This window comes from Mauremys mutica, chromosome 7 (genome assembly GCF_020497125.1).
Source record: "Mauremys mutica isolate MM-2020 ecotype Southern chromosome 7, ASM2049712v1, whole genome shotgun sequence".
NCBI classification, from domain to species: domain Eukaryota; kingdom Metazoa; phylum Chordata; order Testudines; family Geoemydidae; genus Mauremys; species Mauremys mutica.
Window position 1 is genome coordinate 45227596 of NC_059078.1, and position 26726 is coordinate 45254321.

The 26726-nt window shown below is 45.2% G+C and overlaps 1 long non-coding RNA gene across 1 annotated transcript in view; it reads right to left on the reverse strand.

Moving 5' to 3' along the window:
• Positions 1–737: 737 nt before the first annotated feature.
• The window catches only part of LOC123374681, a 30829-nt gene continuing 4840 nt past the window's right edge, over positions 738–26726 (reverse strand). Inside the window, exons 2-3 of the long non-coding RNA XR_006581156.1 lie at positions 9910–10008; positions 738–854 (exon numbers count right to left, since the gene is read on the reverse strand). This is a non-coding gene — a long non-coding RNA (uncharacterized LOC123374681). The remainder of the gene's footprint in view (positions 855–9909; positions 10009–26726) is intronic.

Consider the following 26726-nt stretch of genomic DNA (forward strand, 5'->3'; position numbering starts at 1 on the left):
GTGCTGCACTCACATCTCTAACAGCAGTCTATGCATACCCTGAGTTAGGCCTGGCCCTTGGATGTTTTGCACTACTGTTACATCCAGCAAAATCCCACATTACTGAAAAGCAAAAACAATTTGCACTAGTGCTGGGCCTGAACCAACCCCCCAGATCTAAATACCCAGGGCAGAGGGCAAAATTCCTTATTCAAATGCTGGTCCCAGTTTTCATAATAGAGTAAATGGCTAAACAAACATCAACTCCAAACACACCAGAAACTGAAGTATTCAGACTTCAGGCCCAGCTCTGAATTGTGCAGCAAGAGCTCATCCCAAGTTAGCACATTTCCTTTGATGTAGCAGTGCAGCCAGGAGACCTATGAGGAAGCCTCCAGCTGACCAAACAGATAGGATTCATGCTATGATTGTCTTGGCTGGAAGCAGTTTTTGCATCTCTTAACGTTTAGCTGACAATCATTTAGGCTTTGGCTACACTTACATTTGAAAGCGCTGCCGCGGCAGCGCTTTGAAGCGTTAAGTGTAGTCAAAGCGCCAGCACTGGGAGAAAGCTCTCCCAGCGCTGTCCGTACTCCACCTCCCTGTGGGGAATAACGGACAGCGCTGGGAGCCGCGCTCCCAGCGCTGGGGCTTTGACCACACTGGCGCTTTGCAGTGCTGCAATTTGCAGCGCTGGAGAGGGTGTGTTTTCACACCCTGCTGCAGCGCTGCAAATTTGTAAGTGTAGCCAAGCCCTTAGGCTTAGGCAGCAGCTGGGGAAAGTAACATCTATTTCCCATGAAGAGGACTCTTCCTTCTCGCTGGAGAGATGATGAAAGAGGAGGAGAAGAATTTGGCACACCTGATCGGACATTCTGGAATCAGAAGAGTGGGGTGAATATTAACTTACTGTTAGCATATTTTGTTTAGCTTTTTGCTCATTTCAATCCAGTCCATTTGGAAGTGCTTTGACAGAATTAAGTGACTGATCTTGCAACCCAGATGACCACCAAGGAGAATATCATACGTGGTATGCGCCAAGGGTGTAATTGATAAGATATGCGCATATATGTGCACATAAGGGAAAATTGTATGTGCAAACAGGTACTTGCACATTAAGTGCCTGTTGCATGCGAGATTCCCCATTTTGCAAGTGTAAATGTTCATTGATGCTCTCACGGTCATCTTTGAGATAAATTGTGCCCCTCTAATCTATGCAACCAAAGAGCTAAAATTTGGAATAGCAATCCCGTTATGTCTTGCCCAGCATCTAGCACAATGGGGCTCTCAGATGTCACTACCTTTGTTATTACAGTTTTTCCTTGGCTCCCTTTTTTTGTTAAGTCATTTTAAATTTGTGCGAATTTATTGCTGGTGAAAGATGCTAGATTGACAGCCATGAAGACTGATATCCTCTGTTTATCCACAAATAATAGCTTCCCCTTACACTACATTCTGTCCGTGTTCCCTGACCCTGACCTCTTCTAAGGGCAAGGCTGGAGTTCCATCTCCATGGCCCATTGAGTCTTTGGCCTCTCTGCTGAGACTGCCAACAATGGCGGCAATTGTGGTGGTTACTTATTGAGATGTGAACTCCGGTCACATGGGGACAGAACTAAAGTTCCCACACTCCTTTCCCGCTAGCTCCTGAAAAGCCAACAAGGGGCCGGGGGAAGGGAGCGGTTTCTTCTTCATTCAAAAGGTCTCATCCTTATTATAATTATAGGACAACTGTCTTGAGCCAATGGTTGAATCAATGATCCAACGATAATCGGCCCAATGTGAGCAAAAGTAACAAATAAATGGCAAAAGTTGCATTTGGTTTTATTAACAGTTATTCAGTTTGTGAAGTTTTGATCAAATTTGATGAGGGACCCAATGTACCAGTGATCAAATTAAATTGAAGGCGCTGTATGTATATAGTGTTTATTATTTGTATTGCAGTAGTGTCTAGGAGCCCCAATCACAGCTCCATTGTGCCAGATGCTGTACAAAAAACATAATAAAGAGAGGTCCTTGCCCCAAAACATTTACAATCTAAATGATTTCAGTCACTCATTTAGAAATTAGGAAAGGGTTTGGGGTTTCGGTTTCCAAAAACCTCAAAATTTTAAATTATCTGGTTTTTTTGTTTTTTTAACAGAAAAATCTGAAGATTTGAAACAAACAAGGATGTTTTCCATAAAAAACAAATTACATTTAAATAGAAGGGAGATGGGGGAAAAAACCCCACCCTTGCCTCATTCTCCTTTTAGGAGAAACAGGAGCAAGAGACACTTTTTAGCCCTAACAGAGATGTCAAAGCTGGGAGCCTTGTCATATGCCACACTCAGCTATGCCACTGCTGTAAGATGACACATCAGTTCTCTCCTGTGAGAAGATTCCTATCATCAGCTGGGACAGAAACCCTTCCTGGAGAAGAGTGGCTCAGATGTGGCACAGCAGATGCCACCAGTCATTCTGATTCCCTGGTGCATAGTCCTACTGTCAGTTTCAATGACATCTCTGCCTCTTGATGGCTCTACAAACAGACAGTCCAGACAACACCAGGCAGCAGGGCCAATGGTGCTTAACAGGAATGGAGGTTTAAGCCACCTAATTTACCGAGCTTTCATTTTGCTCATTGTGCAGCCAACTTTTTCAAGGCTCATGAGAATGCCAGACACAAATAATGGGCCTGATTCACCACTGCCCTGCCCTGTGGCCGTTGACACCAGGATCAGACTGGATGCATTACACTCCGTGGGCACAATGGTAGCTTTTCCTCCTCACTTTTCACTAGGCAATGGAAAAATTAGGTCCAGACAGCATAGTGAGAGAGTTGTTTGCTCATCATCATTTCAAACAAATAAACATAAACAAACACTGATTCATAAACAGAATTGTTTACTCCCCTATTTCTTTACAATGCTCTGTTCAGGGAGCTGGAAGCACTCTCTGCTAATTAGCTGATTTGCCTGTGTCTCAAGGCTTTTCCTGTCTCTTAAGACTAGCGTGCTTAGGTAATGAGAACAGTGCATTCATTTCCAGCAGTCACCCCGGGCCCCATACCAAGGCTTCCACTCACTATCCCTGAAGCTGGAGTCAAGAGACATTCCTAACTATTTCCTGCAGGATCTTCTGGGGTTTGGGGGCTTTGCTAATATCCTTGCCAGCAAAGCCAGATGGGTTTATCATCATCTGCCTGATGCCATGTGACTGAAATGGACAGGATTTAAAGGAAAATGAAAAACCAATAGAAGCTAAGCACCTAAATACCTTTGTGGAGATGAGGGTAAGAGATTAAGATTGGAGGTTTCAGATAAGCATCAGCTTCTCACTACTGCTTACCTGAGAGGGAATAGTTCCTAAACAGCAGGGTTAGGGAAACTCCCTTAATTCTCTAGACTTAGGAGGAAAATAAGGGAATGTGAACCCATAATAACCATGGGAAGTTGAGGGCTGTTGATTGAAATCTAATGGCCAGATGAAAGTGAACTGCCTAATTAGGAAGTACATGTGGCTCCAGTCTGATTTTCTATTGTTTCACCTTCTTGGAGTGGTTGGTCAACACGTTGCTGTCTTTACATCTTCTCCCTCTCTTTTTTCCTCTGCACCCAGGATGACCCCTAAGGTGCAAAAAGGAGACTGGAAACACAGGAACAAAGGGAAGGAATTAAGTGAGTGCAGTTGGCAGAGAGCGACTGGGAGCCCTGTCCGGCAAAGACAAGCGCTAAGGAAGGCTAACTCCAATCTCTGTACATTGTGGAAAAGGCTCTTACTACAGAAATGCCTGCATATTCCATTGTAATGCACCCAGCCGGGAAAGGATCATTAACAAATGCACTAGGCCAGAAGAGGGTTTTTGCTGCTCTGTTGGATCTGAGAACAAAGATTGAGGTGGCAGGATTTTTGTCCAGTCTCTTTGCATTAAAAGATCTTGTATGATTTCAAAAGGGGAACTTGATAATCATTTGTGTTTCTATTTAACTTTATATGCCGTGCCAGCTATACCTAAGGTTTCCCTTCAACCCTCCCGTTTTTCAGTTGCTGATTACTGGCTCAGCTAAACTTTTCTGGTGCTACCTCTCTCCATGCATGGGCTCAGTCCACAGCTGATTTGCGAACATTTGGACAATGTAACAGTGGCTGCAACTTCAAATGTAATATGATTTGCAGACTCCTTTGAGAGGGGTGGTTCTAGCAGTTAGGCACTGATGGAGGACATGGGAAACCCGTGTTCAATTCCCTGCTCTACATAGACTTCCCGTGGGACTTTGGGCAAGTCATTTAGCCTCTCTGTGCCTCATTTCCCATCTGCAAAGTGAGGATGATAATGATGATGATTCCCTTCTTCCCAGGGCTCTTGCGAAGATAACTAGACTAAGAGATTGTGAAGGGCTTGGAGATCGGTGGGTAAGAAGTGTTCTATAAGAAAGGCAGTGGTGGTGTTGTTATTAATCAAAAGCTCTCTTCGTTGCTCAAAGAAGATTTTCCAGGGGCTTTCCAATGTTAAACTTTCAACCAATTTTCTTCTGAACTTGATTTTTTTTAGATCTCCATAACATTGACAGCAAAAGCCAAGTGTGAAGCTGCTCAGTTCTGTATTCTAAGGAGCTGAGCACCCCAGCGCCTATTGATAAGTGTAATTGCTTGTTGTCCTTCAGAGTCTCTCATTGCTCCCACATTGAATCAGCTGGAGTCACGAGTACCGACTCAAAGTTATCAGTGAGTAATAATGGCAAGGGGAAACCTATTCGTCGGATTCTTGGAGGGTGATTTAGAGTGGGAGGTTTTTTGCCGCCCAGGTTTTTTGCTGCCTCAAGCAAGAAAAAAAGAAAAAAAAAAGTGCAGCCTTGAAAAGTGCTGCCCCCCTCCAAAGGGCCAGAGCGCTGCCCATTAAACGTGTCACCCCAAGCACATGGTTGGAACGGTGATGCCTAGAACCGGTCCTGAGTGGGAGCAATTTGGAACACACGGGTTCATAGGGCTCATCTTGAATTCAAAATCCGTAAAGATCTCCCATCCCAAAGGCACAACCAAATTCAACTCTGGGGCTTGCAAAGCTGTTATGCTGAAATCAGGGATGATTCATTAAGGGACTCAATTGCTAAAAATGATATTTTAACTTCTCATTATACAAGCAGGGCTGAGTTTTAAGATGCAGTCAAAGGTTCCTCTTTCTTTGCACTCAAGGACTTTCCCAGCCATTATATAACCACAGAGCAAACAGATGTATCTAAGGGTGAGTTTGGGTAAAGAGTGACTCAGGATTTCAAAAGCTGCATCGAGTGCAAACAAGACCTTTGAGACAAGTTACTTACTGCCTCAGAGTGAAACAGCTATGGGCAAAGACAGCATGCGCCATAGAGAACAGTCACCCTTTTCTCTTAAAGGAGGAATTGTTCTGGAGCTCAGAGCTCTGACTGTTAGAGGGACTCTTTTCTTGGCTGTAACCGGGGACTGTTTCTTCCCCTCACACCTCCCCCCCAAATTAGTGGAGCAAGGGATACACATCACCATTTTTTTCTCCCTGCAAACTTTTCCCTTTGGCACCTCCTGGCATCTCCTGACTTGAGGTTCCTTTCTCGTACAGCCACAACCCTCTCTATGGTCCTGCCTTCAGTAACTCCAGCCTCCTGGCTCCCTGGTCTTTGCTTTTAAAGATGCTCTCCTAACTATGGAGCAGACTGATGAGAGGGAAGGGAATTCTAATGCAAGTTCTTTTTATTATTATTTATTATTAAGAGGGGTGGTTTTCAAGAGAGCCTCATGGATTTGAAGCACAAGGCCCGTTGGCTTTTCAGTGTGTGTTCCTAAATCCCACTGGCACTTCTGAAAATCTGCCCCAGGGATGTGTGTCTGTAAACCTCCTATGCCAGGGTTCTTCTGTGAAAGCGTTGTGACACCCCACAGTTATTGAGGTTCCTGCAGCCTGCAAGGTTCCTCACCTTCCTTGATCTCTGAGAAGTCACTGCTGACAGGTACCTCCACTGCATTGGCTGGGGAGAGGGGTCTCATCCAGAGCCCTGTGAAGTCTGTAGGAATATTCCTCTGGACTTCAACAGGCCTTGAACACCGTTCATGTGACTTGCTGCCAGTGGGCCAGATTCTGATACCTTTACACATGGTGAATAGCACCTTACTCCATGGCTAGTCCCACTGAAATAAATGGCAAGGATATATACCTCAGGTTTTATCTCCAACTACTAGGCATTAGGATGAGACCTGCTTAGGTGGCAGATTATCCCACAACTTTCTACTGAGGGGTTCTTTGCATTTTCCTCTGAAGCAGCTGGTTCTGGAAGCTATTGGGAGACACTGAACTAGAATGACCACTCAGATGTACCTGTATGATGGTAATGTTCCTATGGAAAAGGCATCAGAATCTGGACCTAAGCTGTTAAGGAACTTGTAGAAAAGCCAAACAGGATTCTCCCAAAATATGTTATCAGGCATCCCTCTGAAACTGGAAACTTTGCAGCAGCCCAATGGTGAGAGAGAGGTCAGTACAGAATCAAAGCAGCTAAAACTGAAGTTCCCCAGATTTTCTAAGCTTCTCCTGTTGTTTAAAACTACACGGCTCACCCATGAGGCTCCAGGGGGATCAAAGCTTGAATCTTTGCAGCATAAACATGCACCACGTGAGATGCATCAGAGGATTATTCATTTGAGAGAAATGGGTGTAAAGTAAGTGTGCCAAAGGGAGGCCAATCTTTGAACTGGTTGCTTTAGAAGATGGCTGCAATATAATAAAGCAACTGCACGTGCATTTCCCTTTAGAAAAAACATACTGCACAAAGCCACTAGTACTTCATATGAGTAGGAAGAGAGGGACAGATCTTCAGCTGAGGCGTCATGAGTCACTGGAGCTACGTTGATTTATACCAGCTAAGCCTACAAAACAACTAGCTAAAGGTAAAACGATAAGAGCTATTCATTGCTCATCCTTCAGGGCATACACTGATTGATGGCTGAGGTCCGGAAGGAATTCTTCTTCCAGGGAACAGTACGGCACAGTTAGATTGTTGGGCCAACATCTCTGCTGATGTAACTCCACTAAATGTCCGTGAATCTGGCCTATTATACAGGATTTGCGTCCTCATCTCAGTCATCTATCAAAAGCCACTGATGGAGATAGGACACCAAACTGGATAAACAATTACTCTGTTCTGCTCCCAATTTCTCTCCTAATACTTTAGGAAACATAGAGGCTAGTAGTAGGTCAGGTTTAATTTTAACTAAATCATAAGCCCCAATTTTAATAGGTTTTAGGACATACCATTTACATCTCTCCAACTGATCAGCTTTTCCCTTTCTCTGGCCCCAGTGATTTAACATTTACCTGCAATTAGTCATTATTCTCCCTTTTCCAAGTCATGCCCACAGCACGATGACAGCAGTGAAGGTTAGAGAAATGCTGCTGCTGGCTTCTGCTTTGAGTCCAACTCAGGGATCAACAATATTAGGCAATTCAATAGAGTTTCAGTCTGAATTACAATACATATAGATCCACCTAACTGAGCTCAGAATTGAGGCCTCTCAAATGAAGTGTCATAAATCTTCCACCAGACTAAAGGCCATGATCCAAATGGGATTAAGTCTATGCTGTTTCCCTTTTGTATTAATGTGGACCTGAAAAGGAGGGCTCTCTTTTCCCAGAAGAAGAGTGTTGCTTGAAAAACCTAGGAAGGGGGAGATGCAGATGAGTACTGTTGTGCTACTGGCAACTTCAGTACATACACTGAGATTCAGTAACATCTTTCACCCGCCAGCTCTTCTATAGCACTTTTCATCCGTGGAGCTCAAAGCACTTACCAAGGTGTGGCCTTGTACAGATGGGGAAACAGAGGCACAGAGCAGGAAATTAACTGACCCAAAATCACGCAGCAGTTCAGTCACAGGAATAGAACACAGGTCTCCTGAGTCAGTCCCATGCTCTATCCACTAGGCTGCACTGCCTGTCTATGAAAGGAAAGACCACACAGTCTTAGTGGATACATCCTGCTTGGCCAAACTTCTACCTGAAACTCACCAAGGCTGGTGCCCAAGGAAGTTAGGTACCTAATTGTCACTGAAATGAAAAGATTTGGGCTCCTAAACCCCATAGGATCTTCTGAAAGACCCTAGTCTCTTACATCCTGTGTTATGCAGGAGGTCAGACTAGATTATCTAATAGTCCCTCCTGGCCCTAAAACCTCTGAATACATCGGCTGAAGCCATTATTTATTCATAGACATGTCAGGACAGAGCCGGACAGACCCAGTAAATGGTTTACCACAAATAGTTCTGATCCCTTCTGCTTCTGTAATTTGTTTCTCTACACTATTCATTAGTTGTAAACTGACATAATCATACACAGACAGGCAGGCAGGGGGACATTCATGAAACCGACAGGCAATTTTAACGCTGAAATACATGGGTTAATTATGTTGTATAAAAAGTAACTCCTTGCCACAAGATATTCTCCATGCTTGGGAGGACTCAGACAGGACTAGCTCTTCAGCAAGAACACCCACCGTTATGTTAGATAGGTACTTCCACCTTTTCGTGTTCTCTGTATGTTAGATATCTTCTTACTGCATGTTCCATTCTATGCATCCGATGAAGTGGGCTGTAGCCCACGAAAGCTTATGCTCAAAATAAATTTGTTAGTTTCTAAGGTGCAAATACACAAATACTCCTGTTCTTTTTGCTGATACAGACTAACACAGCTGCTACTCTGAAACCTGTTAGATAGGAGAGATGTATAAAAAAATGTGACCCCTAATGCTTTGAGATGATAAACCAACTGCTAACAGAGAGACAGCATGAACAAATTGCCCCCATGGGTAGGTGGTTTTAGAATGGTGTTTCTTCAATCTTCCTCTGAAGCACCTAATCCTGGCTATTGTCAGAGACAAGATGCTGGACTGGCTGGATCAGGTATGGCTGCTCCTACTCTGACCATACAAAAGTTTTGGGGTGCTCAGATGCAGGATTTAGGTTCATCTCATGAGAAAGACATGGGCTGCTTGAGAAGGTCAGACCTCAATTTGACTAGCAGACACCTTGAATGTTGATGGGTGTTCTGAGCCAGTGGGTGTGTGAGTAATGAAAAGTATGTTCCTCTTTCCCATTATGTAGGATTCACATCTCCCTTCCCCAGCTTCCTCACCCAAACCAGCCAATTCCTTTCAATTTCTCCCTTTGTTTTTCTTACTATTCCCCAGGATATTTCATGTGTGTGGTTCCAGTTGAGAAATTTCCTGCCTGAACACCGCCTCACATTACTCATTAGTATGAATTTCTTGCTTTATTACCCCAGAGTGCCAGGGCTTTCAATGCTAATTAGATGAAGCTCTCTAAGCGAGCAGCTAAGATGCACACAGCGTAAGCCTGCTGCTGCTGTCTCCAAAAGCACAAGTGCCACATCTTGAAATCTGAGTTGGCACCAGCGGCGGGCAGCAATTGAATCTCAGCTGAAATTGAATTCAGAAACAATGCCCTCCTGATCCTAATTAACTCATTTCCTCCCCAGCTTTTCTGAGACGAGGAGATCGGGTACATGTAGCTATTCAAAGCAATAAATTAAATAGGAACGGGCACTGCACACTCACTGCCTCACACCCCGCTCCTCCTCCAAGCTGTAAAAATCACCACTGCCTTCCTTGTTCCAGTTCATTTACTTCTGGCCCAGTTCTGCACTCCCCGACAACAGTTTCCATAACCTAAAGGTAGCAGCTTGAGAAATGAGTCACGTTCCCTCCCCCTTCCCTGTGTCAGTAAGAGAGCTGTCACCGTGAGCCAATGAGCTGATTACATGATTCATGGGACCTGCACTGACCAGCTCTTCTTGGCAGGCCCCTCCGGTTTCCACTTTTAGAATGGCAGGTTAATGTTTGCACAAGCTATTGAGGGAGCTGTACATTAACTGCGTTCGGAAAAAAACAACCCAGAAGGATTTCTAACCTGAGGGAAGATCTCCATAAAAAGCACTTTAACGAGTTCTCCATGGAAAGACAACTTCCAGAGATGCGCTGCCCCAGTTTAGATCAGCTGTATGCCGCTCTAAAAAGGAACAAAAAACAGACTGTCATTCTAGAGTCCAAATTCATTAGGAAGTGCAAAAACACATTCTCTCTCCTCCCTCCATCCCCAGCACAATGAACCCTGGGGCCTGATATCCCTCTTCCACCAGTTTCATGTTAGTGCAATTCCATTCACATCAGTCATCTCACTCCTGATTTATACCAGCGTCGGAACGGAAGAGTCTCAGGCCCACAAGCCTTAGACTCAGTGCAAACTTCGCTCATCGTCACCAGAGATGGAATGAAGGAAGTAAAAGGCCCTGGGCTGTTATTAAAAATGGAGGGCCAGATCCTTAGCTAGTGTACAGCAGTGTAGTTCTATTGAGGTCAGTCAATTTCGCTGATTTCCACCAGCTGAGGACAGGACTCTGAATCTGTAGCCATAGGATTTGGTTATTAAATTAGTGGGCATTTAATACCTTTCCCAACACAGCCTGGGAGAGGGGGATCAGTGCCTATGACAACTGTGAAACGCTGACCGGGGAGGCTACAGCAGAAATACAATACTAACCATGTCACGGAGATTTTGAGATGCTCTGGAGGAACCAAGTAGTACCCAGGCAAGTTCCTCTCTGTGTTTTCTCTACAGTACCAGCCAAGAAGCAACCAACCTACTATTCACAGCTCCATTCAGAGAGGCACAGACTGCAAAGGTCTATAGTCCAGCTTCACAAAGAGCTTTGCTATATTAAAGCAGCTGGGAGTGCGGTTACAAAGGTGTAAAGACCTTGGGGCCTCTGTGAGGCACAAAGCTGCAGGACAAGATTCCTGAGCCATTAGAAAGTATGTATCTAGCTACACAATAGCATACACCGGCATGCACTTTTGTTATACATAAGGCTCCTGGATACACTAAGGGGAGTGCATGGATCAGGGGGATGGGCAATGGGACACAGCTTTTTCCATGCTTGCTGTCTGCCACTGGTCGCCTAAGGCCTCATGCTCCACCCAAGTGACCAGAACCTCCTGTCCAGCCAGCGTAGAGAAGGATCTGGATGGATACTGGATTTACTGTCTAAGGCCCAGCTCCTCAAAGGCAGGTAAGTCTAACTCCCATTGAAATCAATGGGAGTTGATTTCCTACATGCCTTTGAGGATCTGGGCCTAAGCTCCCATCCGCTATAAATCAATACAAAGAATTTAACAGAGGAAGAACAATATTCTGGAGGGCCAGATTTTTAAGACAGCTCAGCACCCACAATTGGAGCCAAGTTTTCAAGAGAGCTCAGCTCCCATGTAGGTCTCAGAATAAGTGGACAGGTCTTCCAGAGCACCAGGTGCATATTAGGCAACGAACCCATCTACAGATCTGGTTGCAAGTGGCAGTGGGAACAGTTAAGGTGCTGAGCAATTTTTGAGAAGCTGGCCCTTAACATCTGTGGTCCCCCCTTTGATGCTCCACTCTGTGGCTGTGTTGGGCTCTCCTAAACTGGGCATGAGTGGGGAGCATAAAACTGTATCCAAACATCTGTCAGGGATGGTCTAGGTATAATTAATCCTGCCTGGGGGTGAGGGGGCAGAGAAGAGGAAGAGAGAGACTAGATCATCTCTTGAGGAATCTTCCAGCCCATCATTTCTACAATTCTATAAGAACCAAAAGACTGATGAACACTGGGCCACACTCTCCTCTCACTTACCCTTGTGTAACCCTAGCCAACTCAGAGTCACTCCTGATTTGCACCGGCATGACAGGGGTATTGGGAACATTTTATGTGTCTGTGGGAAACTAATGCTAATTTTCCAGGCTATAGAATTCATTGATGCTCATTCCACAGAAAGCACCAATACTGACATAGCACATAAGCCACCTGGGCTCTGATTTGGCAAAGCACTTGGGCACGTGCTTTGCTGAATATGGATGCACTCATGTACAATTTGAGTACTTTTGCCCATAAACCAGATTCTGTGGAATTAAGTGCAACTTAACCTAGGTGAGTTGCTTGGGCTAGAAAACTAAATATCACATCCTCAAATGGGACAAGACACTAATAATGGGCCCAGTTCTGTAACCTTGATGCTGAGTAATCCTGTTCAAGTCAATAGAGCTCTCTATGGCACTGTCAGGCCCAGTGTGAATTCTTTAATTTCCTCATTAGGACATGGAGGGCCCTAGCATTTTTCCTTTCGTGTTCGCAGAAGTCCCTGTATTTACTGAAAGGCTCTGACTGTTTTAGATGAGCAGGAGCCTAAAGCTGTATTTCCTGCACACGTATGGAACAAACTCATCTTCCTGGTTCAATATGAAATGGCCTTTGAACTTAGTGCTCCAAGCAGACATGACAACAAGTAGCACAGAGACAGTCAGAATGTGTGACCTAGCTGTGACTTTTCAGAGCATCCGTGGGGGAAGCGGCTACACAGAGAGATAGCAAGACAGGGTTGGCAACTGAAACTTCAATGTTTGACTTTAAAGGGAACTTACTGTATTTCCACAACCAAGGTGCCAGGAAATGTGTGTATTTAGAATGAAATTCCAGGAAATTTGTCCAAGGCAAGACAATCTATTTACTTGAATGCTGTTTTATTGACTTTTTTATGAATAAGATTTTGTAACTGACTAGAGTCAGAGATTAATCACCACAAGATGCCCCGCCTCTTAGGTGAGATAATCACCAGCACTACAAGCCACAAAGTTTCTAGACCCAGCTTGCTTGGAGAGGGGACTCTTGCCTTTCAGATTAATATTAAAGTAGAACTGAACCAAAAAAAAATCAGATGTGTTTATCCACACCCATCCCTGAATTTTGTGGAGTCAGGTAAAATAGGATCAAAACTACTCCTGGATTTTGGGTTTGCAAATCCCACACCACACCCGCCTCCATAATTTCTGGGTCTGATTCTGCCTGCTTCCCTCACACTGAGTAGCATTTTACTCCATGTTGAAATCACTGGCACTACTCACCAAGTAAGGTGACCTCAGTGTGAGTAAACGTGACAATCTGGCCCCCTAATTTTAAAGGCCTTTAAAAAAAATCTCAGTCTTACAATACAAAAGTTTGCTCTGGTTCAATGACACCCTTCAAATCTCTCATAATTTTGCTTTTTTAAAATCTCACACATTCAGACTGGCACAGCTTCGCATTCCTAACTTGTCAACTACTAATTAGTGGGTTTGGGGTGGTGTTGGACTGGGTTTGAATGCCAGGTTTCAAAATAGGACACATGTGGGGAAAGGTGAGGACAGACACAATCCTTCTTTCACGGATGGGAAAAAAAGGAAAGGTAATTGAAATGAGACAAGGATCTCTGCTCAGGGAAGGTAGTTGCTCACTGAAGGATTAGACACAAAGATGCCAGACAGGCATACTAGCTTTTGTCTTGTACCTATCCCAAACAAGCGCTGTCAGAGTGAAAAAGCAGAAATGTGATATCCCCTTGGATTCCTGACTCTCGATCGTACAGTGAAAGGACACCACTTAACATACTACTGGCATTTATACCTCACAAAAGACTTGCTGAACAGTGGTAAGCCATCATCTCCACAGTGAATATGATCATAATGACTCACAGCCACTGGTAGGGCACAGGCTATCCAGGGAGAGATCTTTTAGTGAGCATGTAATTGACTTGGGTCATCACTGTATTCACACACAACAGACACCATAAAAAGCCACTTTCGTTGTTACGCTTCAAACTGCTAGACAACGTGCTTATTTTACCCGTTAGTCTGAGAACCATGTAGGTTTTGACTCTGTCTGTCATGCCAGTTAACTAACATTTTTACATTAGGCACCTGATCAGAATCAGGGATGAGTCACCATTCCAGCTGTAGGTTGTCCCCATAGTCCCAGTTTATATCCTTAGGACACCCGTTTTATAGAACCTCTCAGTGCTGGGCTAGGTAGGTACCAATGCCCTGCTCCTGCAATGAGCTCTGGAGCAGTGCTGCACTCTGCCCATATAGAGGCCAGGAACTCTTCAGTTGGAGGGGCTGTATTTCATGGCCATTTGTTCATGGTTTAATGGTTCATTTGTTCTCATTCTGCATTGTCTTAGGAGTAAGTAGCTTCCCCTCCGATGACTGAGTTACCATCTCCTGTTTTATGTCAGAACCTACCATTATTTGAGGAAAATTGCTTTGTTCCTTTTGTGACCTCTGAGGCCTTAGGCCTATGTGACATGGGCCCTGACCTTCCCAGGCCTTCCGCTCTCAGCCGACACCACCAAATTGAATGAGGCCGTTACTGCTGGTTCCTCCCATCCACAGTCCTGTCTGAATCCACTGCTGAAGAGCCACAGGAGACACTGAATTCCCTAACTGCCCTCTCTTGTTTCCACTCTACTTCCTACCTTCTTGCCCATGTAACTGGGTGTAGTCACCGGGTCCACTCAATGTTAGGTGGTGGCTCCTTGTGGTCACTCTGGGGATTAGCTCTCCACCCATCTGATGCCCCCTTCTGTCAATTCCTCACCCTGCAGTCTCTCCTCCCCTCTGGGACATGGGGTGCTCCTTCGGCCCTCTGATCAGTTCACTGTAGTCCTCCCCTTCTGGGATACTATCAATGTCCTCCACTGCATCCCAGGCAGTCCTTAAGTCCACTGCCTTGGCCAAGTCACTCCCTCAGTGACTGGGATGAATGGTCCTGGACAGTCTTCAGGATCACTGCCCACTCATTCAATGGCTGGTAGGGGAACCCAGGGCACCCCACTGCTGTGGGTTCCAATCCAGGATCATATACCTGGCAACCGTAGTTTGCTTTCACTCAAACCCTGAGCTCTTTCCCCACCTCTAGGTGTACCAGCTCAAATGCCTTCCTCCCAGAGAGCAACTACAGACTACTTCCCCTGCAGCCACTTTCTGCCCCTTACTGGCTTTATACCCGCCTTTCCTGTTTCTCCCCAGCTGAGTGGGCTCCATCAGTCCTTCAAGCCCCAGCTCTTCCCCAGAGACAGTCTATCCAGTTAATTATCCTAATTTACCACGTGTGCCTTGTGTGGCGTGAACCCTGACCCAGTGTAATGGGGTGCATCTGCTGCTGTGTCCACAAAATATCAACTGCAGGATTCAGGTCTGGGGGCTTTCTCACAGCCTGTATGTTAAGCAGACAGGAGGGTGTACATTTCTCTGATAGGCCAGGCTGTGATTCTGTATGGGGAAGGTATTGGATTGGATCCTAAAGTGCCTGGGGCTTGCACTGAGCTGTGCTTTCCTGGGGAAAGAAGTTATCCAAGTTACTGCTCTCCTGCTCTATTCAAGGGAGAAAACCCAAGTAAAGCCTTGTTTAGATTAGGGACATATGCATCAATGTAACTACAGCAGTGCAACGTAACTGGCACTATGAAATTCTGGGTCCTCTCCTGCCGAGTGCTGCTGCTGCACCTCAATTCTGACCTGAGACATCCTCGCTGTTCAACTCGCCAAATGCTCCAGAGCAAAGAATGCCATTTGTTTAAAATTGTACAGCAGTTTGGTAAACTTGATAAAAAAAGTTTCTCTAGGGACTTTTATGAGTTGTGACCTTAGATAGGCTTTGAATTCAGGTCTCTAGAGATTTATTCACCTTCGCAACCATGTAGTCTCCAATCCCCAGTTTATGGTTATTTTCTTAACCCCAGTACAATCTGAAGATCTTTGATGATGTGGCTAATGTATCAGTCAACTTCCCAGAATAGAAACCGTGCCATTTAAAATGTGAGAATCAAGTTTGCAAAAGGGAAAGGAAATAAATGTCATGTGCAGCTCAAGCGATAGTAACAAGCTAGATTCCTGCTGCAGGTTTTTCCTTCTGAATAAGCCATTTCTCACTCAGTTAAAGGTCAGAGGTGGCTATTAGAACAGGGAAAAGATAGACTCTTGCCACCCTGCAGCTTTTATATGAGTGCTGTTGGACTTGAATCGTTATTTCATACCCATGGCTGAATCGTTTAATGTACACTGCACAGGAATATATAATTGCGAAGCTACTCTGCATTGCAAACCTAGCCTGGAATCAGGAAGTAACCTCTGCTGTAACTAGTGGTTGTTTCCTTGCAAATAAAACTGTGATTTCACTTTCCCCAGGTAGATCGGGATTACAGTATAGGCACCACAGGCCTGGGCCTATGCTCCCAGATCTTCACCTCATGTGACTACATCAGAATCTCAACCTCAGATTTCATTTAAAAATGAAGGCAAGTTCCTAGCCCCCCATGGCGGGGGGAGGGGAATATCTTTAAAACATGACTCAAGTCTGACCAAAGCAGCAATGCCTGATTTTGCAGAGACCCTGAAACAATAGTTCTGCGATGGCTGAGCTGCCCCATTCATTGCAGCATGGGGTGTCAACACCAAGACCATCTCCTAGAAAAGCCCCACAAAAGTCCCCAGTTATTTGATCAAGGGGAGCTGGGATGAGCATTTGCTACATAAAAAATTTCACAACAAAAAGGATTGGCCACCTCTGTGCACTTGCATGTTAATTCTGGCACTGGACATTCTAGAGTTTGTAAAGAGCTACCAAGTGACTCTCAAACCAGGTCATTATGCAGGTAGAGGCCCCATACAGGGCTATTAATTTCTATCGATGGATTCTAAAGAAGTCGATCATTTTTAGCATATGAATTACATCCCCACTTAAGGGCTGTGAAAAGGAACATGTTCATTGTACTAATAATTAAAGAGGTACCAACACCCTGAGGTTACTCTTTACAGCCCTCTTTTGCATAGAATTTTTGTACCTTTTGCTAAAACAATTTAATACCTTGCCAGCAAAATTAGTGAATTGAAATATTTCATATCTTTAAAAAACCACCATAGAATCTAGCCAATGTTTTACATCCAGATTCTCCCTTGAAATGGAGTAGCACTGTCTCTTTGGTAATGAATTTCCCATATGGCTTCAATTGCAGCAGCATCCATTGAAGATGTGGTAGTGGCAGATGTTACAGTATCATGGCTTCTTCTCTGTCAGGCATCCCTGGCTGCTAATTTATAGTTGTGTCTGAGGGGAATAGATGGGGGTTGCCTGTATGGAGTCATTGGCCAGGAAGTATCTACGCTTATAAGTAGTACAGTAGGAGAGCAACTTGAGTGCACTGAGGAGATAAGCATGGCTGTGTCCTCAGATATCTCCTGCTAGGGGCCTTAGCAGCACCTCCTAGTGCAGAGGTTCTCAAACTGGGGGGTCAGGACCCCTCAGGGGGTCACAAGGTTATTACATGGGGGGTCACAAGCTGTCAGCCTCCACTTTGCCTCCAGCATTTATAATGGTGTTTAATATATTAAAAAGTGTATTTAATTTATAAGGGGGGAAGGTCACACTCAGAGGCTTCCTGTGTGAAAGGGGTCACCAGTACAAAAGTTTGAGAACCACTGCCCTAGTGCTATTATACAGCACTAACTACATAGGACCAGCTTTGGCAGCATGAAGAGAGTTGTTTTACTGCAGCTCCAAAATCCTGCTAGAGTTCTAGCCTTGTGATCGGTGAAACAGAGAAGTTATGTAAAATTCAAAAAGATGCTTCTCTGCTCAGGCAACTGTTAAAATAAGGGAACGTTTCTGAAATCTCCCTGAAACAGTGATGTGCATCTGGATCAGCATTTCCTCTCCTGTGATATCAAGATGCCGGAGAGCTTTCTGGAAATATCCTGAGCCAGCTTTTTCAGCCAACTAGCTCCCCAACAAGTAACTGGAGTACTTGGCGTCCACTTGTTTAAGGGACAGAGGGAGCCCAGCTTTTTGGCTGGAACTCAGCAGCCAACAGCACCATTCAGGGTTAGGATGGAGGTGACAAAGTGGGTTTGAAACACATTTGTGCTCCCTATGTCAGGCTGGTCCCCCAGCATAAGTCAAAGCAACCCAAGAGCTCCGGTCATTGCTCTTTGGCAGACCTGACCAAAAATAACTATTCCACAAGAAACTGCTTCTTACAAAAAAACCCACACACAACACAGGGGAAAAAAGGTCCATTCTAGAAAGTTTAAGAGGCTCCAGTGCTCTTTTCTTGGGATTGAGGGCTTCTTTCATTGAGCATTATTTTTACAGAGTGTGAATCATGTTGCACTGGGAGGGAACTGAATTGTTCCGCTGTCAGTATCATCACCATCAGTTGTGCTAAAAATACAATATGTTCTGAAGTCGGAGATTGCTCAGCTTACAGCTCAGAGCCTGATCCAGAGATGTGCCAAGTACCCTCAGGTCCCAGAGCACTGACAGCTTTCGAGATCAGACTCGCAGATAGCACAGGGCTAACCCACACTACCAAGCAATGACCAGAGGGGTGGGGAAGAGGTCTTTCAGTTATACTGGTGCCCACACTGGAATCACTCCACTGACTTCAGTAGCATTACTCCTAATTCTCTCAGATGCAAGTGAGATCAGAATCAGGCTCTTCCTTCCCTCCCCCAACTCCTTCTTACACTCAGTGGTAAATATTTGATTCTCCCTGAAATCTGACAAAGAAAGGCTGGCGATCATTCCAGCTAACGACTGCAAGATATATACTGCTGTCAATCATTTTTGCTTTACCTCAGACAATCAAGGAAGGGAAGACTTTAAAATGCTTTCATAGCACTGGCCCCCACATGCTGCACACTTCCATCCAATAGCTCCAGTGACTGACAGTTTTCTTTTAAAGGCATTAAGAGGTGAATCAAAGTAACAAGTTTCATTTTGACAAAGCCTTTTCTATGTAGATATTCAGCTGCTCAGAGTGCATAGAATATCGGGGTTTGACGGGACCTCAGGAGGTCATCTAGTCCAACCCCTGCTCAACCAATCCACAACTAAATCATCCCAGCCAGGGCTTTGTCAAAACTGACCTTAAAAACCTCTAAGGAAGGCGATTCCACCACTTCCCTAGGTAACCCATTCCAGTGCTTCACCACCCTCCTAGTGAAAAAGTTTGTCCTAATATCCAACCTAAACCTCCCCCACTGCAAAATGAGACCATTACTCCTTGTTCTGTCATCAGGTACCCCTGAGAACAGTCTAGATCCATCCTCTTTGGAACCCCCTTTCAGGTAGTTGAAAGCAGCAATTAAATCCCCCCTCATTCTTCTCTTTGGCAGACTAAACAATCCCAGTTCCCTCAGCCTCTCCTATCATAGAATCTCAGGGTTGGAAGGGACCTCAGGAGGTCATCTAGTCCAACCCCCTGCTCAAAGCAGGACCAAACCCAACTAAATCATCGTTATAAGTCATGTGTTCCAGCCCCCTAACCATTTTTGTTGCCCTCCACTTGACTCTTTCCAATTTTTCCACATCCTCCTTGTAGTGTAGGGCCCAAAACTGGACACAGTACTCCAGATGAGGCCTCACCAATGTCGAATGGAGGGGAATGATCATGTCCCTCGATCTGCTGGCAATGCCTCTACTTAAATAGCCCAAAATGCTGTTAGCCTTCTTGGCAACAAGGGCACACTGTTGACTCATATCCAGCTTCTCATCCACCATAACCCCTAGGTCCTTTTCTGCAGAACTGCTGCCCAGCCATTCGGTCCCAAGTCTGTAGCAGTGCATGGGATTCTTCTGTCTTAAGTGCAGGACTCTGCACTTGACCTTGTTGAACCTCATCAGATTTCTTTTGGCCCAATCCTCCAATTTGTATAGGTCACACTGTATCCTAGCCCTACCCTCCAGCATATCTAACTCTCCCCGCAGCTTAGTGTCATCTGCAAACTTGCAGAGGGGGCAGTCCATGCCATCCTCCAGATCATTAATGAAGATACTGAACAAAACTGGCCCCAGGACCGACCCTTGTGGCACTCCACTTGATACTGGCTGCCAACTAGACATGGAACCATTGATCACTACCTGTTGAGCCCAATGATCTAGCCAGCTTTCTATCCACCTTATAGTCCAGTGCAGAGATGGTGGCACTATTGTACAGGCTTAGCTATCAAAACCATAGCTATAGAATAGCCCAGTGATTAATGCGTGTCATTTGTTCCTGCATATTTACATATATTTGCACTTCATTGCACAGGAAATTCTCTTAGCAGTGGAAACATATGTTCTCATTACTATTTACTTGCCATGAAAGAGATTTGCAGGGTGGTTTCTCCCTTCCACCCCCCATGATGGGCATATGTGGGATGGCCCCTCCTAGAATGTAGATTATCCCCCATTCATTGCATGATGTGGACCAGTTCGGAATTTGCTTAGTGACAGGACTTTAATTTGGTGTCAGGTTTATCAGACTACCCCCCAGCTTGCCATTTGCGCAGCTTCCCAGTTACTTGGTCTATTGTCTGGAAAAAACAAACAAACCAATTTTTGGTTGTACATATTTGTTAGACATTGGAGCTGTAACCTGTTGCTGATGTAGGTGTAATCTAGTTGTACATGGAGGTTCAGTAACTTTATTACTATAGGTTTTGGTGTGGTTGTATTTTGAGGCATTTAAGTTATTTATGCTATGGTACAGGACACCTTATTCTGGTTCTCTATTGAGGTTCACCTATGCAGAGGTTCATACTTGTGTATGACAGCGCTATCGCTGGCTTGGTTATACGTTGATGTTTGGAGGTTGAGGGACTGAATGCTATTGCAGCTGTATACCTGGCTTAGTTGTATATACTGATTTTTTGTAGCTGAAGGACTCTAGTCTAGTGGTTCTTAGTCTGTGTTTCAGAGACTATCTGGTATTCCAGAGAATTTAAGATTTTGACAGTGGGAAGGCAGAAGTGGAGTGTGTGTGTTGGGAGAGATCCCAGCCCCCTCAACAGTTCTCTCTTGTACAAAGAGGTTTGCAGAATGAAAAGCTGGAGACTATAGCTGGCCAGGAATTTCTCCTCACAAGTGTTTTTCCCCCCCCCAAAGGAAAAAATATGGTTCCCCAGCTAGCCATGGCACACCAGGCCCTGCCCTCTGGTTGAGCTACCAAAGAGGGTCATTGGAGTCCCATGACCACGTGCATCACAGGAGATGTAGTTTGGTGGAGGAGCCCAGCCCAGAGAAGAGAAGGGGGGCACAAGACAGCTGAGCTGCAACTCCCCTGAAGCACCTTGGTAGCTCTGGCAGATGCAGTTCAATGCCAAACCAAACAAACAAAACATTTTGATTTGGGAATTTCAAAACATTATTCCAATAAAAGTGTCAAAACAAAACTTTTCAGCAATTCTCCACTGAAGATTTTCAGAGTTTTCTGTTCCGTAAAATATTTTGACTTTTCATCCTGATGAGAATGCTGATTTTCAGCTGGCCAGCCTCTGCTCTGACCTATTGCTAGGGCAGTTCTGGCTTGGCTGGATGGTGAGCTAGCGTAGCTTGTCATGATGGAGTTAAATGAAATTGGTGCTCAAAGTAAGTTGGATACTAGAGAACTACTAGCCAAAATGCAGTTCTCTTGTATCTCATTTCCTTTATGAGAGTGTGTAAAGGTCTTGTGGCAGAATTCCATTCAGTGGAAACAAATCATGTACCTAATGTGTGTAGCTATCAGACCCCTAAATATATTTTTCTCCCTCCTGGTTGGTGCACATAAAAGGATCATAACAATTTGGTGAGACCACTTGAACATTGCGAGTGCCTGATAACCAGACATAAACCAGACATTGCTGTACAGGCCCTGCTGTGTTCTTTATTTTATGTCCCATACTCTGACACAGGATGAAATTTATTCCTAGTGTAACTCCACCAAGTTGAGTGAAGCTACACCAGGGATGAGTTTGCCCTGCAAGACTCACTTTGGCTAACAAAATAACCCCCACCCCACATAACATGTGGTTCAAGGCCAACATAAGACCCACCTGTAACAAATAAAATACCTAACTGTGTAAGTCTATTTTCTCTCTCTGTCCCCAACATGGCGCCTTTCATACACGTTGGGGAAGAGAATGGAAGATTGCAAATATATCCACAAAACTTTTTTCACCTCCGTACTTCATCAGAACTTTGTTGTTTTATAGATAAAATCCTACTTTCAAAGGCTGCCTTTTCCAGCTTTATATTAAGTGACTCATTGTTTTTTATTTGTTTGTTTTTCCAGACAAACAGTCAGGTCTGACTCACCTGCCTTTGGGTGTGAGTAAGTCAGCTCTGGAGCATAAAATACCTTATAAAGGTGAGACGTACTCCATGTTTTCCAAAGGGATTTGGCTAAGAATCAGCTCTCCACCGTAACAAACCATCTTGCTTCAGAACTGTACTGAGATTATGAGATCACGGGGGCAGGGACAGTCTCTCTGTTCCATGTTTGTACAGCAGCTAGCACAATGGGATACTAGGTACTATGCTAAGAAGCCAAACAGTAACAAAGCCAGCGTCCTTTGTGATAAATGGAGCTGTCACAGTTTCAGGGTAATTGCACCTACGTTTTCCCCTCTGCGATCCCTCCAGGGCATTCCCTTGAGGTTTTAGGTGCCCAGCCATCACCTCTCTTGGATGGAGACCCCATGTCTGTCTCTCTCCCTCCTACCCAGGGGTTTGGAGGCTGCACAGCTCCCTGACTACACTGTGATATCCCCAGCAAGCCAGTCTGCCTAAAGACCAGAGCCCGTGTGTGGCCTTCTCTCTGAAGGCTGTGAACAGTGTTTTTAGCAGCGACCACACAGCTAAGTGCGCTCGCTCAGAGCAATTCAAGTACAAAAAAGCACACAGAGACAACAAAGACCAGTAGAAGTTCCTACATGCTTACTAAGCATACCACCAGACTCACCCATCAGTCTTATGGGCTCTACTAAGGCCAAGTCTTTCCAACTTTTCAGCAAAGGTTGGGTCCCCCTAGGGCCCATGATCCTGTTTGGTGACACAAGAGGAAGACCACCTAGTCTCAGCCTTTATACACCAAAAGCCATTTCTTTGTTTCCCAGTCTCTGGAAAACTCAGCCTTAACTAGTCTATGCAAACCACTCCATGGGGTTGTTACTTCTCTGGAGCCATTTAGAATCTCAAGGACAGTAGTAATCACCCAGCCACCACACACACACTGATTTTAATTCCTGGGGGAGCTCTGGTAACCTTCCCCCCATGGAATTGCATGCAGTCTGTAGCCCACACTGATACATAAATCATTCATAAACCTAATACGATATGGATGGGTCCCAAAGATACTGCATGCGGTTGCAATACATGTCACAGGAGCACTTTAACTTTCTCTGTATGAGTCTTAGGCCATCCCTTGGGATTCTAAGAGGAGGAGTACAATAATACAATGCCTTATATTATACTGTACTGTACTTCTCATCTGAAAAGGCATCCCAGAGTCATTCTCTCTTCTTCGTCCAGCTATAAGCATACAGTATCCGGTTAGTTACGTGAACTCACTTGGCTGCACTTGAGTGGTTTGTTATCTCTGAGCCTAAACACAGCAGCCATTGCTCAGCGACACTCCTGACACAGTATGCTTTTAATGTAAAAGCCACTAAATATGAGCATTAATATACATTGGAAAGTGACTCAATACTCCCTTCTTCCTCTTCCCCCACCACTACCTCTTCCTCCCTCACTTCCCCCAACCAAGAAAGGCTCTAGTTTAGACAGAAATTAATTCAGGGAGGTCCAAATGCTGGGGTCATACAGGAGGTCAGACTAGCTGGTCTCAGGGGTCACTTTTGCCCTTATAATCTATGACCACAGTGGTAGGGTAAACTGGAGGTAGGATGAGGAGGTGTCTGGCCGTACACTGATGTGGAGGGGTCTGGGGGTAAGCTGCAGGCAGAGCTTCTCTGAGCATCACCACTTATTTTTTTCCAGGTTGACCCCTGATGGGAAGAGTGTGTGCATTAGGAAATGCAAGGAGACTGAAGAGCTGTAATTACCCAGTGAGGACTTGACTGAGACCCCTGGGCTAACCTGTTTATTCTTCTAAGACAAGTGCCCTGAGATCTTTAATTACAAGTAGCAGCCAGGTCCTCTATTTTACATTCCCCTCCAGAACCAAGGTCCCTCTCAGGCTGAAACCCTGTTCATTTCTCAGAGGAAGGGGTGGCCACCACAGCAACCTCAAGCCCAGATGCTGAAGGGAAGTTCCTGCCATTGCCTTGTCTCCATGACCAGTGCAGGCCCAACAAGCTGCAAACCCCACTTGCTACATATCTGAAGCACATAGTGAAGAGCTGAGGGCTGTATGCTGGGATAGGTTGTTATTTAGACAGAAGGCGAATCCACAGACGTTTTCTGAAAGCACAGATAACACGTGGCCCCACATTAGTGAATTGTAGGCATGTGCCAAAATGTGTTCTTAAGCAACCTTGTAGGTCATGTTCTAAATAGAACAGCTTCAATTAGTTACTTCCAATGACTGACTATCTTCTCTAGTGGCTAAAGAGGCCTGCATGAGGCTGTCTGAGCTACTGAAGTGTCTCCTTCAACTCAGGTAGTAGACTTAATGAGCCAGATCCTCATCTCATAGAAATCCATGGAGCGCTATTGGAGTTAGTAGAGCTCCACCAATTTACATCTGCTGAGGACCAGGATCCTTGCCTTTAATCCTCAGCATTGTCAGTTTAAATTTTGGCAGGAGCAGCCTCCTCCCAAACTAACAGGCACTTCTACAAGGAACTGGTCAACTTCTGCTACAAGCATGGAGGACTCTGTGCTGCATGGGGTTTCCAAGAGAGTTTCCAGGCCTGCGCCTCATTTACTTTAGCAATGAAAAGGGACCCGAAAGTGAGTATAGTTATGGAACCCTTAATACTGCCATGTAAAGGAGTCTTGGTGTAAAAGATCAGGCCCTTAATGGAAATGCTGTTTAAGGACACCTAAGAATCTGCCATCATATTGACTGCAGAGTGCCTCCTCAGCACTTTTGACTTTTCTCCCTGAAATTTTATTAACAAAAATGGAATCAGTTTATTGAATGCTTCCCTGTGTTTTCTTAGGGGATGATTCTTCGCTGTTACACTTAAAGCTCAGCTTCACAGCTGGGACTTGCACAAGGCTTCAGCATGAATGTATACAACAACCACCTATGTCTTATTGCTCCTTTCACCCCCAAGGATCCCAAAGCACTACACCCACATAAAACAGCTAAAAAAAATCATTAAATATATATCAAAACATATGGATGTCTATGTATTTCACTCCTTTATAATGCGGCTTATTGCAGTGGAATCTGGTTGCTAATACAAATGCAAACATCCATTTTAACTCAGCAATGGGAAAAGTAGGTCAAGTAAAGAAAAGAGGTCAAATCCATTCAAATCAATAGAATTACTTAGGAGCAACTGAACTGAAGTTGCTGTTGTTACACTAGAGACACAAGCTGTCATAAATGTGATCAATACCAGGCCTGTTGTCCAGTCCTGTAGTTCAGAGCTTCAGCAACTAGTGCAAAGCTCCCTTATGGTGCATCTGGTATTCTTCTGGCCAGACCTGAGCAAAGAACTCCTCCCTACATAAACCTTGTTACCAAACGCAACTGCTGAACCTAAGGGAGGGCACGGCAGAGAGTAGGAGAGGGCACTCAGAGAGTCAGGTGGCCTAGCAATTAGCACATCTGACCTCCAGCCCCCTGGCTCTTTGTCAGGGGGCAGTAGATGTGCCTATTTCTGGGCCTTAGGGTAGGAGTTTTTTGGACTCCACCCACATCTGGGACTTTGCCCTTAAGGGGGAAGGTATTAGGGAGACCCAGGCCCTCCCTCTCCATTGGGTCCCCACCCAGGGCCCTGTGGGAAGCAACACCGGCAGGGTCCTCCCTGCAGAGAGTCTACATCTGCTGCCCTGGGCTGCTTCCTACCTCTGTAGACCTTCAGTTTGGGGTGTGTCAGAGTAACAAAGAGTCCAACTGAGCAGGGTTCTGCATAAACTGCTGGTTCTCCAAGTGGGTGGTGGTTGGAGAAGGCCCTGCCTATGGCCCTTACCTGCTCTGTAGTCCCCTCTCAGGCTCAACCTTCTGTCTGGCCTCTCAGGTGAAAGTTTGTCTCTCTACAGCCTGCCCACCAGCCCTTTACCTGGGCTTCTGAGCTCCTGTTAGCCCCACCCCTCTGGTCTGCCAAGCCTGCTCCTCCAGATGGAGCAGGCCTGGCAGATCAGAGGGGTGGGGTTATCTGGGTCCAGTATTAACCCCTGGGAGCCCAGTGTGGGGTCTGCATACCCCCTCACGGAGGGACTGAAAAGGAGAGCAGAAGCCTAGTCTAAAAGAAAGGTCATTTGGCTGGTTGTGCCTTCTCCTGTTTGCTTTTCTCCCCACTCTCCTGTTTGTTCATTTCCTCACCTTCTGATCTCATTGATTCCCTGAGTCCTTGCTTGTCATAGTGACCTTTGCAGATTAATTCCATGGCATCTTGCATTTGTATAGAAGTTTTTATCCCAAAGCAACCCACAATGCTTTTCAAACGGATATGCAAGCTATGGGCACAACGGTGACACATGGTACGAGCCCGAATACTCTCCTGCCATGTACGGGTTATGCTTAGTGTGGGTCACAGTATTGCTGCAGGTGGCGTAGCCTAGGTGCAGCTGCTGCTTTCCCTTCTGCACAGGAGGACAAAGAGTGGGTGCTGTCTTGTTTCCTCCCCACAAACACACCAGCTAATGCAGCTGAGAAGGCACAGAGAGGCAAGTAATCAGACAAGCTATAGGGCTGGCACAGATTACTTCCCCTCTGGCACAAGAGCAGGGCTTGAAGCAGGAATCATAGTGCACCTCTCTGACTGTTCCTGGCCTGCTGTTGGGGTAACACCACCCTTTACTCAGGTCTTGTGGCAAAGCCACAGTCTAGTCCCATATTTAGGGCTTGTTGTAACTGAAATGCAACTACCTAGGGGAAATTTAGTAATTAACCCTGCACCTCTACGTATGGCAGGAAATGAAAAAGAATCTGGTGTCCAGCTGA